Consider the following 15,531-nt stretch of genomic DNA (forward strand, 5'->3'; position numbering starts at 1 on the left):
CAATGGAAATTTATTCTCTTCGAGTTCTGAGGCCAGAAGTCTGAAATCAAGGTTTTGGCAGGGTCAATACTTTCTAAGAGTGCTCAGGGAGAACTTGTTCCATGATAAAAACCCTGCACCAACCCAGCTCTGGACCTCTCGGCGTTATCGGCAACGAGCGGCGCAGAGGTCCAGGTTCGAACCTGCAATAAACGACCCTTGCTGATTGGCTTTGACTCACGTCTCTGGTGGTCTTTTAAGGTGGGGGTAATATTCAATTGGCATTTCACATGCCTCTCTCCTGCTCCTGGTGACAGAAACTTGCCTTGCAGATGTGTCACTCTAATCTCTGCCTCTGTTGTCATGTGGCCACCTTCTCCCTTTGTGTCTGCAACTCATCTTCCCTCTGCACATTGTCTGTGTCCAAATTTTCCTCTTAGAATGACACCGTTCCTGTTGGATTAGGGGCAGACCCTACTCTACTGTGACCTCATCTTAAGTGAACTTATATCCACAATAACTCAATTTCCAAACCAGGTCACATTTGGAAGTACTGCTGGTTAGGACTTCAATATAATCTTTTTTGGGGGGATAAAATTCTGCCCATAATACTATCTATAAGAAAAGACTTCCGAGGTGAATTTCAAAATATGTATTCAATCTGTTATTTGAAGATAAGTGAAACTTATATCATATTCAAGAAAGTTAATAAACCCAAGAAAACTCAATCCAGTTTATAGGTGATTAAATTCACATATGAACACTTTTAAGTCCAAGAAAGATTTCTCATCTCTTTTATAATTATTTGATAACAATAATCCTCTTTCCCAGGATCTGTTTAAATACTTTTTAAAGGCAATTTGCCCAAATTTTATTTTGTGGCAATATGATGTACCTTTCTATAGCTTAATATTTGGAGAAGGACTTAGTTTACATTGGCAATAAGAGACTTACTCCTAATTCATCACTGAGTATCCGTTAGGCACTTACATGTCTGGGTGATAGACACTGACTCTCATTTATCCACAGGAAGGTAGACTAAAGCACTAGCTCTTATGGAGAAATCCATATTTCTTTGGTCATCAGGTAAGGACAGGGTTAATGCTTATAATAAACACAAATTGTCATGTTTAGACAGTTGGGTATTTTGACTAATAAAAATGTCTTTATGGGAAATTAATGTGTAATTATAATAAAAATATTTTTAACTGACATATTTTCTATATGTATATAATACCATATACTTTATATATAGACAACTATACTTCATAGAATTAGTATACATTAAAATACATATTAACCAAAGTAATAATGTCTGCAACTTACTTTCAAATACTTAAGCTACAAAAAATTATGTGAGTAGTGTGTGTACATATGAGGAGAGAAAGAAAATATAGCAAAAATCAATAATTATTGAATATAAGACAATATACTAGCATCCATGCTAGGTATTTCAATATCTCAGTATATATGAAAATTCTCATAGCCAAAAATTTAGGTTAAAACATACTTCGACATTGACATCCTATTTTATCATAAATTAGCATTTCTTCTGGCCATTCAAAAAGCATTTCAAAATCTTGCAGTTTCTAAAAATGTTATGGTAAACTCCAGTGACTCTCTCTATTACAAATGTATTGAAGTGCCAGAAAATTAGTTGAACCATCACTTTACTGAAAAACCTAGACATTTCCAAAAGCAATATCTGTTCATCTCATTGTGTCATTAATACAGACAAAGTTTTGAGGACAGTAAGAGTAAACAAAGAAGAAAATGAATTGAAAGGCTTTTGTGATCATGAATTTGTTTAATTTTTCCTGCAAGTATTCAAGTTCCTTGTACTGGTATAGTCATCAAATCCCTTGGAGTGGCATCCATACTCTCCTCTTGGGAAAAAAGTGGCCTGTTTTGGAACTTTAGCTTTGAAACAAGTACAGACTCATAGGCAGTGCCATTTTGGTCACGCCAAGTTCTTTATTGCCTTGCATAGAAGAACTAAGTGATTGCAGATATCAGTGGAACTTGTTCCATGAACTTTGTAAAACATGAATCAAGGGTGAAGGAAACAAGGCTACCTTTTTTTTCCCTTCATTCATGAGCCTTTATCATCTCCATTTTATGTGATATTTAGAAGAAATTGAAGTAGAGAAAAAGGACTTACAAAGCTACTACCTCAGATTAACAATTTAGGGACATTAAAGGATTCTAACTAGCACAGCTATTAGGATAACCCATGATTTAGAAGACAGAAACTTTGGGGGGGGGTGGTAAATTGTAATTTTTTTATTGGAAAACAAATCTACAACTTGAAGTGGATTCAAGGCAAATTGTTCCATAAGCATATTTTCTTCAAGAGGCTAAATGAAGTTTAAAAGCAAGCAACAATAGAAGAAAATGTTTCTGGTACAGGATAAGCAGTACAAAAAAACAGTGTATGAGTACCTGGATAATATCCATTTTGCAACAGTGCAACTTTTAAGTGCATATTGTGACTGTCCATAGTCCACTCAGAGTTACAACTCCACACTTCAACAATATGCTGTCAGTTCCCGAAGAAAACTACTTAAAAAGGCATAACCCAGATGTTTCCTCATTTGACCAACTCCCTCTAAGTTCAGATGTGCAGAAGGGCTTAGATATACCTAGAGTAAGCCACATTCAACATGTTACTTGATCGATTTTCCAAAATACGGTTTCAAGAAAATGACAGTAAGGTAATGGAAGAAAGCATGGAGAAGTGAAGTCCTCATTATTGCACGTGCATATTTTTTGACAGCATTTTACAGCCAAGTTACAAAAGGCAAATAAACAATTTTGTACAAGAAAGTGAACACATTCTGTATAGCGTCCTCACTTCGCTATCATCATTTGTACAAGCACTTCATAGTTTGCTTGACCATCACCATCAAGATCTGCTTCCCTGATCATTTCATCAACCTCATCTGTCAGTTTCTCTCCCAGGTTTGTCATCACATGGCAAAGCTCTGCTGCCATAATACAGCCATTGACATCCTATCAAACACATGGAATGCTTCTCTAATTTCTTCTTCACTTGTCCATGCCTTTCATTTTTCTTGCCATCATTGTCAGAAATTCTGGAAAGTCAATTGTGCCATTATCATCAGCATCTACTTCATTAATCATGTCCTGTAACTCTGCTTCTGTGGGATTCTGCCCAAGAGACCTCATTACAGTTCCCAATTCCTTTGCTGTTACAGTTCTGTCACCATCCTTGTCAAATGGCGAAAAGGCATCTTTGACTTCTGCAATCTGCTCTTCAGTCCTCGGTCAGCCTGTAATATGTCATTCAGCTTGCAGCTGCTGCTTGGTCAGAGTGCTGGCGTCTGCCTGTTGCTCTGTTGCTCTGGCGGTGTTGTCCTGGCAACTCCCTAGACAGAAACTTTTTACTGATATCACATGACTTTCGAATATGCTGAACTTAAAACTGTGCAAAATGAGAAAAACAGATTTGAGAAAGTGTCAGAATTTGAACAGATTCAGCAGAAGGAACCTTCAGTTTGGACTGAATTTTGCTGAGTTAAATGGAATCACAACTTTGGAAGAATGGCACAGTGATAATGCAGTTACTATTTCAGGAGTGAGTCACAGGCTTTACCTTTTTTCCTGAGAAGTACATACCTCAGGTCATATCTAAATAATCAATCACACTTCAGCCCCATCCGTATAGCTCATATTCAAGAACTGAGTGAGATTTAAGAAAATCATGCTCACCAATCATTTATAGTGTCCCTGGAATTTTGGAGACAAATATTTGAATTCTAGAATTGAGATGAAATTTCTAGCTGTATGGCTCAGCTCTTGGAAGAGATTGCATTCAGCTTACTGTAAAATCCGTGCCCTTTCATGAAGTACCCAGTACTGAGTCTCAGTATATAAAACCAGAGTCTGAGAGCCAATCCCGGAGTGCGAGTTCAGCATGTATAGGTATTCTGACTCTCCTTAAGAGTGATTGTGTAGTTGTGGGGTGAGCTTATGGGCTCTGGAGCCAGACAGATTGAGTTCAAAATCCCTTCTGCCACTTCCTACTTGTGTGGCTTTACAACAAATTATATAAATCTCTGAAATTTAGTTTCTTCATCTGTAAAATGGCTTCAAGATCATCGAGCTCATAGTGTTCTAGTGATGGTTAAAGTGAGATAATTTGGGTAAAATATTTCTCAACACCCAGGAAGTTTGTTATAAATGGGAAAATTATTTTTATTATTGATTATAAAGGCTCCACACAAGCATTTTATATTATGATAGTACCCGTTCCTTCTTTGCAATTCTGATGTTCTCATTTGCTTCATTTAAAACTGAGTGGTAAGCAGCACCCGACACATTGTGCAATTCTGGATGAATAAGATGAATTATATTGTTTTTAGAGTGTTTTTAAAATTTCTGCCAAAATGGGTGCATATTTTACTACTATTATCAAATTCAATCTGGTGCTAAATAAAAATTCCTGATCCTGTGAACTCCTATGTAAACAAATCTTGGGGGCTTGTGATTACTAGATTGAGAGTGCTTTCAACCTTATGGTTCTATCTGTTTCTCAGCATTGGAGCAGTGTGACTACATCCACAGTGTAGAAGCTGTTCCAGGTCTAAATTTTGCCCTATTTTAGTTATTAGAATGTAATGCTACCTATCAATTTCTGTGAAGGTTTTTGTTGAATAATTTAATTTATGAGAAAATGCCTTTAACTTTTATAAAATTTCCATAAGTGCTAAAGGATGAAAGAGGCCTTTCTTCTGAGTTAGTTGAAGACACACACATTGTGATCTGCTAATCATTCTGTGATTTAGTATTTAATGTCTATTCACTTTTCCTTATATTCTTATGAGTTAACTATTTGAGTATATAACTATGATGTTGCAGGAGAATTTGAAAGGTTGTTCTCCATTAAATTACAGAAGATACATTGTCCTCTTCCCAAATTCTTGGTAGGTGAATCTTCAGGTCATCTCCATTAGAGGAGATTTCCAGAATCCTCCATCCTAAAATAGAGATAATACCATTCATCCCACTGGGTAAATTTGGGATTACTTGCTCTTGTCTCTTTATGCCTAGCTTTTGGGAACACAGAAAACTGCCCATGAGCCGTTTATTTTCCATTTGCTATGATGTATGTAAAAGAGATGTCTGGGTCCATCTGAGTTAAAGATATGCATCTATTAAATGATGCCATAGCCACTTTTAACCACTCATGGATATGCTCTAAAAGTGAAGTCAAGGTCTCCTTTGGTCAGTGAAGGAAAGGAGAATATAAATCTGTAGCTCAAATAGACTTTCTGAGCCCAATTGAGATCTCAGAACACATTAAGGAAAGTCGCTTGCAGATAACAAGTTGCATCAAGTGAAGTGAAACTTCTTCAAGCATTCTGTCAGTTGAAACCTATTATTTATTTTCATAGGAACTGTTAAGCCAGGTTTCCTGGAATAGGAACAGGGAAATTTTATTCAGTTTATGACAAGTATATGTCTACAAAAGAAAAAGGTGGTAGTGGAGTGGAATGTTAAAAACTTGACCTGATTTATATGCTTTAACCATTCAGAGATCCACTTGGAAGTCTGAACATTCTTTCAGAGAATTAGTTGTTGCAGTTTGATTTTTTTTTTTTTTTTTTTTTTTTTTTGGTAGAAATGCTGCTGGAATCTGTCACAATTTAGTTTGCTTATCTGTCTTCTCATTATATGGCTCTCTCAACAGTATTTTGTTGCCTTTTTAAAAATAAACACCTTAATTCAGACAACCTGCTGTGAAGGGTAGTGAGAGATGGGGGAGAAAGAGAGACTGAGAATATAGGCTCATGCTCGGATACTGTTTCCTGAAAGGAAGCACACTTGGCTGTGACACCAGCGACTTAGATGATCACATTTAAACCTCTAGTATTTTTTAAGTAGTGGGCAGCTTGTTCTAAAGTGATCTTCACCCTAAAAGGAAGATGTTTACCTAGCCACAAACAGGAAATCTTATAGGAAGAGCGTATGTTGCCACACCCAAGTAGAAGAAAGAGATTAGAAACTTCTCAGAGAGCTGAATGTGAAAGGCCTGTAACCAGAAGAGAGGTGTTGGGAGCATGAAAGTTGAAAGGAACCAAGGTCAGAAGATCAGAGCTGGGGAGTTGTACCCAGTGGTCCACAACCAGAGAGCTGAAGACAGCCTGAAGGAACACAGCCTACTGGCCTCAAACCAGTCTTGGGATTCATAGTTTACTAGGAAAGAGAAAAACTATAGAATTAGTGTTAACAGAGAAGAGCGTTTCAATAAATTTTTATTTTTATATTTATGGTATAATGCTGAATGATGGTCAAAGCTGCATCCACCCAAACAATGTGAGAAGAGAGGGGAGAAAGAAATCTAAAAAAAAAAAAAAGATAAAGTCATGAAACTCGAAAACCACTAATCTGCTAAAAGAGAGGAAATGAATGCTGTGTGCAGGGGATATTAAATAGAAGAGATTCAAATAATTTTCACTATTGAATTAGGTTTTGTAAAATTTCACAGGCGAGATAAACACGGCACCAGGCGAGCCAGGCACAAGGCAAGATTTATTAAAGGCAGTCTCCAGCAAAGTTTCAGGGCTCAGGAGAAGGGGAGCCAGGAAAGTTACGCCGGGAGGAGGTGGGCACCCTTGGGTTAGGTTCCGCAACTCACAGAAAGAGAGAGGGAGGTGGTGCCTGGGTGGCTCAGTGGGTTAAGCCGCTGCCTTCGGTTCAGGTCATTATCCCAGGGTCCTGGGATCGAGCCCCACATCGGGCTCTCTGCTCAGCAAGGAGCCTGGTTCCTCCTCTCTCTCTGCCTGCCTCTCTGCCGGCTTGTGATCTCTCTCTGTCAAATAAATAAATAAAATCTTTAAAAAAAAAAAAAGAAAGAAAGAAAGAGAGAGGGAGTCAGGGAAGTTGCACTGGGAGGGAGTTGGCGGGGGTCTTTTATCAGGCCGAGGCAGAGCAAGGGCTCACATCCATATTTGGTGATTGGAAGGTATGGGGTGAGGGCTCCTGATGCTCCTGTTTCCTGCATATGGAGACGTGACCTGGGCGTATACCCTTTTGGCAGGAGAGTCTAAGGTTAAGGAAAGAGGTGGGGAGGTGACTGGAAGATGGTGGCCCCGGCGGTCATTTCTATTGTTCCTCCTGCATTCCCGGAACTGTGGACCCAACAGGTTTCAACTGCCTTTTTTTTTTTTTTTTTTTTTTAAAACTAGTGCCCTCAAATCACCCTATGCCTCTTCAGAAGTTTTAACACTGAAGGAGCATGGTGCTAATAAGAATGGTGCCCACATTGATTGTTAAACACTGTGTGGCCCCATTCACCTGTTAACACAACGTGCCCCTTGGGAGTATTTACTTATGGGAGTTTTAGAAGAAAGACATGTCCAAAGTACACAATAGGATATAGAATTTGAACCCAAGGCTTTTGAGTCCCAATCTGGGTCCTTTCTATTTATACCAGTGAGGTCCTGATAGAAAAAGGCAAAAAAAAAAAAAAAAGAAAAAGAAAAAAGAAAAAAAAGACCAAAGGTAGGAGTGATCATGGCCCAGATCTGACACTGACACTGGATATTGCTCTTTACTAAGCTGATAAACGATGAAGAAAAGCCTTTGTTGACACAGAAACTGAGAAATTGAGTGTATTTTTAAGTCACACTGGTAACAAAGGTAAATAATATTCCTTATGTGCAGAGAACACAAGCAACATATTTCTTTTCCAAATTGTTGTTAAAAGTTTAGTTTAATGAGTTTCAGCACACAATATTCACTACCAAATAAAGAGGAGTAACTGGGGCGTGTGTGATATGCAACCGATACACATTGCTTGGTGTGAATCTTTGCACTTTGTCTTTTTTAATATTTTATTTATTTGATTGAAAGAGGGAGAGCAAGCACAAGTAATGGGGCAGGGGGTGGGCAGAGGGAGAGGGAGAGTCAGGCTCCCTACTGTGCAGGGAACCCGATGTGGGGCTCAATCCCCAAAGCACTCAGAGATCATGACCTGAGCCAAAAGCAGTTGCTTAACCGACCGAGCCACCCAGGCGCTCCTCTTCACACTTTGTCTTAATGGTAGATGGAATGCAGTGACCCCAGGCATGGCTGTGTGTATGAAATTCCAGTTTCTTCTCTGCTGCAAGTGTCCACATCACAAGATAAGTTTAGTTAAAGCTTCTCATATTTATCTTTACTCCAGAAATCTGAAAAATGTATCAAATGAGTTTTTATATCTACAGTGCTTCCCCCCCCCCCCCCAACACACAACATACCAAGCTGTCATTGGGAAGATTTTTTTTTTTTTTTTTTTTTAGATTTTGAGATTGGAATAGCCTAGAACTATTTTCCCATAGTAACATGAGGACACATTTGGGTATTGTGATCAGTGTCAAGGGAGGGGCATACATAATAAAGTACTATAAGTTGTGAATGACTTTTTTCATTGATAAAGCAGATCCAAGGTTACTATTGTCATCTTTTAAAATTTGACATTTTTATGAAGGGGAATATGGATAAGTATCAAAATTTACCTATCACATTTTTATCTGCCAAAAAAAAAAAATTAAAGTATCCTCTATTTTCTATGACAATTAAAATTCTTCCCAAGACTAGTGCCCCTGGATATCAGAAAAGAGGCTTAAACTTTCCAGCCAAAGATATCTCAGTTTTTCCTCATTTAAGAGTCTCTATTAGTTTAAAGGAATTTCTGTAAGGTAAATATTCAACATAAATCTGTCTCAGAGCTATTTCTCCCTTGCTCTGTTCTTTCTGTGCTTGCTTAAGTAACCCACAGGGGCATGGTCTTTCCAGTGAGGATGAAGTACCCATGCATCTAGACATCACCAGATGCTGACTGTACTAAACTCCTAACCAAGTGAGGGCCCCAGCCGCTAGAGACAGCTGGAGATACATCATAGGGTCACATGATGGTCAGACATTCAGGGACAGGACCAGACCAGCCAGGCAGCATAAAATCAGAGACTAGCCCAGTGTATGGATCTGTTCCTTCTCTGAACCCTGACAGTCCTGGACAGTATCAGAGAGGGAACAGTGCTAGGGCATGATCATGGAATGTTGTGCACGTCCACCCAACTACTCACGCATGAGACCTTAAAACTCTGAGCCATTTAACCCAGAACAGACTTAAGGACAAACTACTGGGAGTACGGGGAGGATGTCCATATCACTCTAAAGAAAAAAATGTTCAGAAGAACTGAGCTAACACATTTCAGCTTCAGATTTCTAGAAGTATCTAGTCCCTTCAGAAAAGTGAAGCTCTGGGATTAACTCATGTTAAGATGCTTCTTCAGCAAGGGAGGCAAATCAGAGGAATACTGCCCTGGAGCAATATCAATAATGGAAATATTTTTCAAACCTTAAATCATCAAGATTTCTACTATCTCTTTCTTTAAAATTCTGGCCCCAAAGCATGATTATATTGCTTCTGGGGTCATTTAAAATCTTTTTTTTTTTTTTAATCAATAACCCCTTGCTTTTCATTTTTAAGAAAGTTTTTAGCATCCTTGAACAATATTAACTAGCATATTTGAAAGCCTTACTTATCTTAGTAAGAACAGTTAAGGAACTTCTAATAAAGATCTTAATAGTAATAATAAAGCTTCTGATAGGTTTTCCCCTATTCAAAGTTAGCCTCATAAGGGATTCAACCCCAAGATGTAATTGATGGGATTTAAAATAATAATGTTTATAAGGGTATATTTTGTCTTTGTTATTTTATGGATTACAAAGTCATAAACTTTTTTGAATGCCTAGTCAGTTTTATAACCAATAGATGATCTCTTAGTTTGAGAATTAAATGGATATTTCAGGGCCTCTAGAATATACAGCGTCCTACCTACCCCTCACTTCAGATGGTTTCGGAATTTTACACCTGAGTCATTGCTGTCCAACTGAAATAAATACAAAATCAAAACTAAACTTTGTATTTCCATGCCTTTTTGATAACTTTAAAAGCATTTTGAAAAGCACTGTCTTGACCACATAAAAACTACTAAAAGTCACTGATCCTGGCAGGCTGGGTCTGGGGACCCAGAGAGGTCCTGCAGGACCAGCCAAGGGGGTCCCTGGCTGCATGCAGAATAGAAATCAAATGTGAGCCAGCAAGAGGTAAAAGCAGAGTTTATTGCAGGTGTGGAGAGCATGCAGTTACAGTGCCTGGAGACTCAGAAAGGAGAGGATGGAGTCTCGTCTTTGTTAGAGGATGAGTCTCTTTTTTTAATTGAGGATCATGATCTGGTGTACACGTCCTCTCAGTCATCAGGAACCACCAAGAACAAAGATGAGGGCCAAGTGTTCTTGGAGGCTGGGGAACTTGACATCGAGATGTCCAGTGCTGGTGATCTGAAATAGGCATATGACAGCCGTATCTAGTCCTTCTTACCGGGTTCTTCCTTAGATGCTATCTATTCTAGAGAAATCAGTAACTCCTTGTCTTACACTACGTGCATTGAGGCATGTACAAAGTGGTGGTGCAGGTCCTAGCAAGAACAGAAGAAGGAAAAGGAACAAAAAGCAGGTCTTTTTATGCATTCTTTCAGTTTCCCTATCTCAGCAGTAAAAGAGAATGATGCAGTTTGTTAATTTCTAATAGGAATTAGAATTAGGACATTGCTGATACCCAGGTCTGAAGTAACTCAGGTGTGACCTCAGCAGTCAACAGTGGTTAATAAATGTAAGAAATTGGTCTTAAAACCTCCGTGGAGCTTAACAAAAGTAGTGCAGTTCTTATCCTAATCTTCGTAAAAGGTGAAGGAAGGCATTTAAATATAAATGCAAACAGATATCTGCTCCCCTATTTTATTACGTTCAAATAAGATTATATTGGATACAGTTTAGGATTTTGATGAAGATATCTTTCATTTTTAGAAGAAAACAGGAACAAAACCATATTTCAAGTTTATTAGACTTTTTCACTTACTACTACTGGCACTTTCAAATATCCTAGTACTTCTAAATTTAGTTTGTTTCAATTACAGTAATTTTTATGGAAAAACACAGAAAATTGAAAACAGAACACTAAGAAATATTCACCTTACTTTTACAAAACCCTTTCAGGAAATGCACTGAACATCTACCATGAGCCAGGAGATTTCAATATACTTTAATTTACTCCTTATAACAATAATACTGTAGATAGCAATTATTGTCTCTGTTTTATCTATGAAGAAATCAAAATAATCCTCAGGATAAATGATTTTATCAAGGACTCTAAATGGCAGAACCAGAATTCAAGTTGCATTTTAAAATAAAGTACAACCATGGATATTCATTACAGAATGATTTATATTAGTAGCAAATTTTAAGAAATCCTAAATATCTAATGATAAAAATAGTCATACATGGGGCACCAGGGTGGCTCAGTGGGTTAAGCCTCTGCCTTCACATCAGGTCATGGTCTTAGGGCCCTGGGATGGAGCCCCACATCGGGCTCTCTGCTCAACAGGGAGCCTGCTTCCCTCTCTCTCTCTGCTGGCCTCTCTGCCTACTTGTGATCTCTTCCCTGGGTCAAATAAATAAATAAAATCTTTTTAAAAAAAGTAGTCATTGATGACACTGGAGCATTAGGAAACTGCTTTATATTCTGCTTGTGAGTGTTAGATATCCATAAAATGTTATATTATTTTTCATGAAAATTGTAAGAAACAAAATTCTCCATATTTGAAGTATGTAAAGAAACAGAGTTTGAAATTTAAAAGAAAATGAACCAAAATGCTAATGGTTACAATGGTGGGGATGTTCCTTACTCTTCTGTTTTATAGTTCACATTTTTTTAATGTGGCTATGATACTCTAAAAATTTATACTACCTCTTTATTTTCTTCCAGCCTTGGCAACATGCCCCCGAAAAGAAAATTTGGGAGACTGACATTCCATTCCTTTTTTAATCATAGGATTTCACCTTCTCTTTTGCAAGGATCTTTTGTAGTGGTGTTGACACACCCTCATCGGGGAATCTGGGGGAGTAGAGACTCAGCAAAACTTTCCTCCTGAACTGTGCCCCAGCAGGCACAGAGACAAACAGAATTTGCAGTCACATCCCTCTACTTCTCTTCTTCCTGAGGGCCTCCCAGCTCCTTCTTCAGGAGTGCGTATTACATTCTAGCTTGCGTGGCTCCAAGTTACTGATTTTCATCATTTCTTTTAATCTTTTCTCTCATGTTTAATACAAAGCATTGATCACACAAACAAAGGCAAGATGTTCTGTTTGAAGAACAGGTGTCCTTTTTGGCAGCTTGAAGGGCTCTGTGTTCTATGATGGGGGAGAGGCGCAGACATGGAACATCACTGTCTACTGCAATGTGTTTAGAAAGTCAGTGACTCCACCAAAGTTTTTATTATTACTTATTATTTCTTGAAACATCCCTCTATTACTTTGGGAGACTGTAGTCTCTAATAAATGATATAGAAACTCTTTGTGGCTCACAGTTGGGGAACCACAAGCTACTATCCACGCATGCCCTAGATTAGGTACTTTGCTCTGCCAGTAAGATAGGTACCATTAGTATCAACACAACGAAAAATGTCCTGTAGATTCAAATGACAAGAGAATAGACTAACCAATTCTAATCTTAACTAACCAAAGCTGTAAAACCAGGGACCTTTTTTTTGAACCACCCATCTCTTGTATTCAGATACTAGCTTCATTATTCATTCATTCACTCATTCATTCAGCACATTACTGTATACCAGGCTTTGGTAAATAACGCTGGGGATACTGATGTGCAGAAAATGGACAAAACACTTGGTGTCATAGAGCTTGTGTTCTGGTAGAAAAATCAAATAATGAATTATTAATTAAATGACAAGTAAGTGTTGTCATTGTAAGTGTTACAGAGAGGTAAGAGTGATATGATTCATGGTGTATGTATAAATGTTTGTGTAGTCACTTTTGATGGAGTGTCCAGGGAAGGCCTCTCAAGTACTCTCTGAGAAGTCAGACGGTCTTATGTAAGAGAAAGTAGCAAGTACAAAGTCTTTGGAGTCTGATCTAGTGGTTGAAGGGACTGTGTAGAGACAAAAATGACATCAGAGCAAGAGGATGAGGCGACACCATCCAGAGTTTTATGGTCCATGGTAAATAGTTTGCATTTATTCTAAGCACAATGGGTGCCAATAAAAGCATTTGAGTTGGAGAGTGACATGATCTGATTTACATTTTAAAGACACCACTCTGGCTTGTGTGCAGAGGGAATGATTGTAAAGGGTAAGAATCCAAGCAAAGAGGTTAGTTAGGAAGTATTTCAATACTTGTGCAGCCTTTATGGTAGAAGAAAAACCAGACCAGAATGGTGACATGGAATGATCAATTTTATTTGAAGAATGGGATGATCAAATATATCAAATGTGCCTGACAAGATAAGATGAGTCATTTGGCTCTCCAGGGAGGCCACTGATTTTTTCTACGCAAGCAGTTTGGGGGAGGTCTTGGGATGAAGCCAGGCTGGGTTGCACTGATAATACAAGGGGGTGGGTGGAGGAAGTGGAGATAAATACAAGGTGGGTGGAGGAAGTGGAGAAAGAAGGCAGAGACAACTCTGGAGAGTTTTTCTGTGAAGGGAAGTAGAAAAATGCTTTGAAAGCAGGAAGAGAGGTGAGGCACAGAGAGAGGGATGAGGTCTTTTTAAGGATAAGAGATATTAAGTCAGGGTTACCCCACTATATTCATAATCTCAGGAAGAGATACAAAGATGAGTAATGGAAAAAGAGTTAGTGAAAGATGTATAGTTCTTTCTACTTCATCTATGGTGTTTTCTCCATTCTTTTCTCTCTCTGTTAAGCCAAATCTGTTTCTAGTGAGAGTCTATCATGAGCCAAATCTTTTGTATAAACTTTGTTCAGCTTGTCATCTCTCCCAGGAATATTTTAAGTCTACTTCATTCACTATAAAATAAAAGGCTGTTCCTTGTGAAAGAATTTCTGGCATCTGTGAGCAGTAAGTCTTCGATTTTAGACTGTGGGAATGAGGGAGCAGAGGTACCTCCCTTGAAGGACACTGTCCTGCTCTGAATCTATCTGACTATAGAAGTTTTAGGTTCTGAAATATAAGCATCTTTCTTTCTGGTTTGAACTTCACAGAGCCATTCTTGTCTTAACCAAACTCTACTCCAATCCTTGGGCTCCTCTTCCATTGCAAAGCTCTACTTTTCTCCTTTCTGTCCTGCCAGTGTCTTAAGAGTCTGCAGGGAGCAGGAGGTGGCTATTAACAGAACTATCAAAAAATGAGTTTCACAGTTTTCAAAACCAAGCTTATTTGATTGACATGCTTTGTTAGAGTTTGTCTTCCCATACTGATGAGAGCAAGGTTGATGTTATGCTAGTCAGTGTTAAATGTAAAATAAGATATTGGTTCCTCAACAGTTAATATCTCCTTCCTGCCCCACCCCATCATGTCCAACACTCATCACTGCCTGCACCTCTGAAACATCACCTCCACTGTGCAGCTGTCCCTTCCATTCTCCTATTTACTGGGTCCAAACTCACACTGAAAGAACATTCAGTGTTCCTTCATGTGAAGAGAGAATGTGAAGAACAATTCAAGACAGAAGCCTATCTATTACAGAATGAAAAGGCCTAGGAATGGAAAAGATTTTTGCCTTCTCCGGAGATTAACTAGATGATTAGTGAGCTAAAATGGAAAGGGGCAGCTGGTAGGTGAGTTCAGTACAATGGGCAGGGCCAAAATGTTACTAGCTTCTTTGGGAACCTGCTCCTCTCATTTTTCACACCTCAGTAAAGGGCAATTTTATGCTTTACATTTCTGAAGCTGAAAAACTTCTAGACAACTTTTACATTTTTCTTTGTCTTACATCCCATAGCCAGTTCACCCGTAAATACTATTTTCCCTACCGTAAAAATATCCATCTGGGGGCGCCTGGGTGGTTCAGTGGGTTAAAGCCTCTGCTTTCGGCTCAGTTCATGATCCCAGGTCCTGGGATCGAGCCCCGCATCAGGCTCTCTGCTGGGCAGGGAGCCTGCTTCTTCCTCTCTCTCTGCCTGCTTCTCTGCCTGCTTGTGATCTCTGTCTGTCAAATGAATAAATAAAATCTTAAAAAAAAAGATATCCATCTGCTTCAAACCTCTATCATCACTAACCAAACCTCCATTATCTCTCACTGGAACAAATGCTCTAACTTGTTATTGCATGTCCCTGCTTTTACTCTTTCCATTATCTCTTCACCTCTATAAGATTCAGAGCATCCTTTTTTTTTTTTTTTTTTTTTTTTTTAAATAGATGGTAGGGAGAGGGGCAGAAGAAGAGGGAGAGAGAAAATCTCAAGCAGGTTCCATGCTGTGTGGAGCCCAACATGAGGCTCAGTCTTACAACCCTGAGATCATGACCTGAATCAAAATAAAAAATAAGGGGCCCCTGGGTGGCTCAGTGGGTTAAGCCGCTGCCTTCGGCTCAGGTCATGATCCCAGGGTCCTGGGATCGAGCCCCACATCGGGCTCTCTGCTCAGCAGGGAGCCTGCTTCCCCCTTCTCTCTCTCTCTGCCTGCCTCTCTGCCTGCTTGTGATTTCTCTCTCTGTCAAATAAAAAAA

At 38.8% G+C, this 15,531-nt stretch overlaps 1 protein-coding gene and 1 pseudogene across 5 annotated transcripts in view; one reads left to right on the top strand and one right to left on the bottom strand.

The window, feature by feature from the left end:
* The window catches only part of CAMK4 (calcium/calmodulin dependent protein kinase IV), a 242,090-nt gene that overhangs the window by 117,025 nt on the left and 109,534 nt on the right, over window positions 1–15,531 (top strand). The window lies entirely within an intron of this gene.
* LOC132028015 (calmodulin-A-like) lies at window positions 2,830–10,249 on the bottom strand (annotated as a pseudogene).

This window comes from Mustela nigripes, chromosome 12 (genome assembly GCF_022355385.1).
Source record: "Mustela nigripes isolate SB6536 chromosome 12, MUSNIG.SB6536, whole genome shotgun sequence".
In the NCBI taxonomy this organism is placed as follows: Eukaryota; Metazoa; Chordata; class Mammalia; order Carnivora; family Mustelidae; genus Mustela; species Mustela nigripes.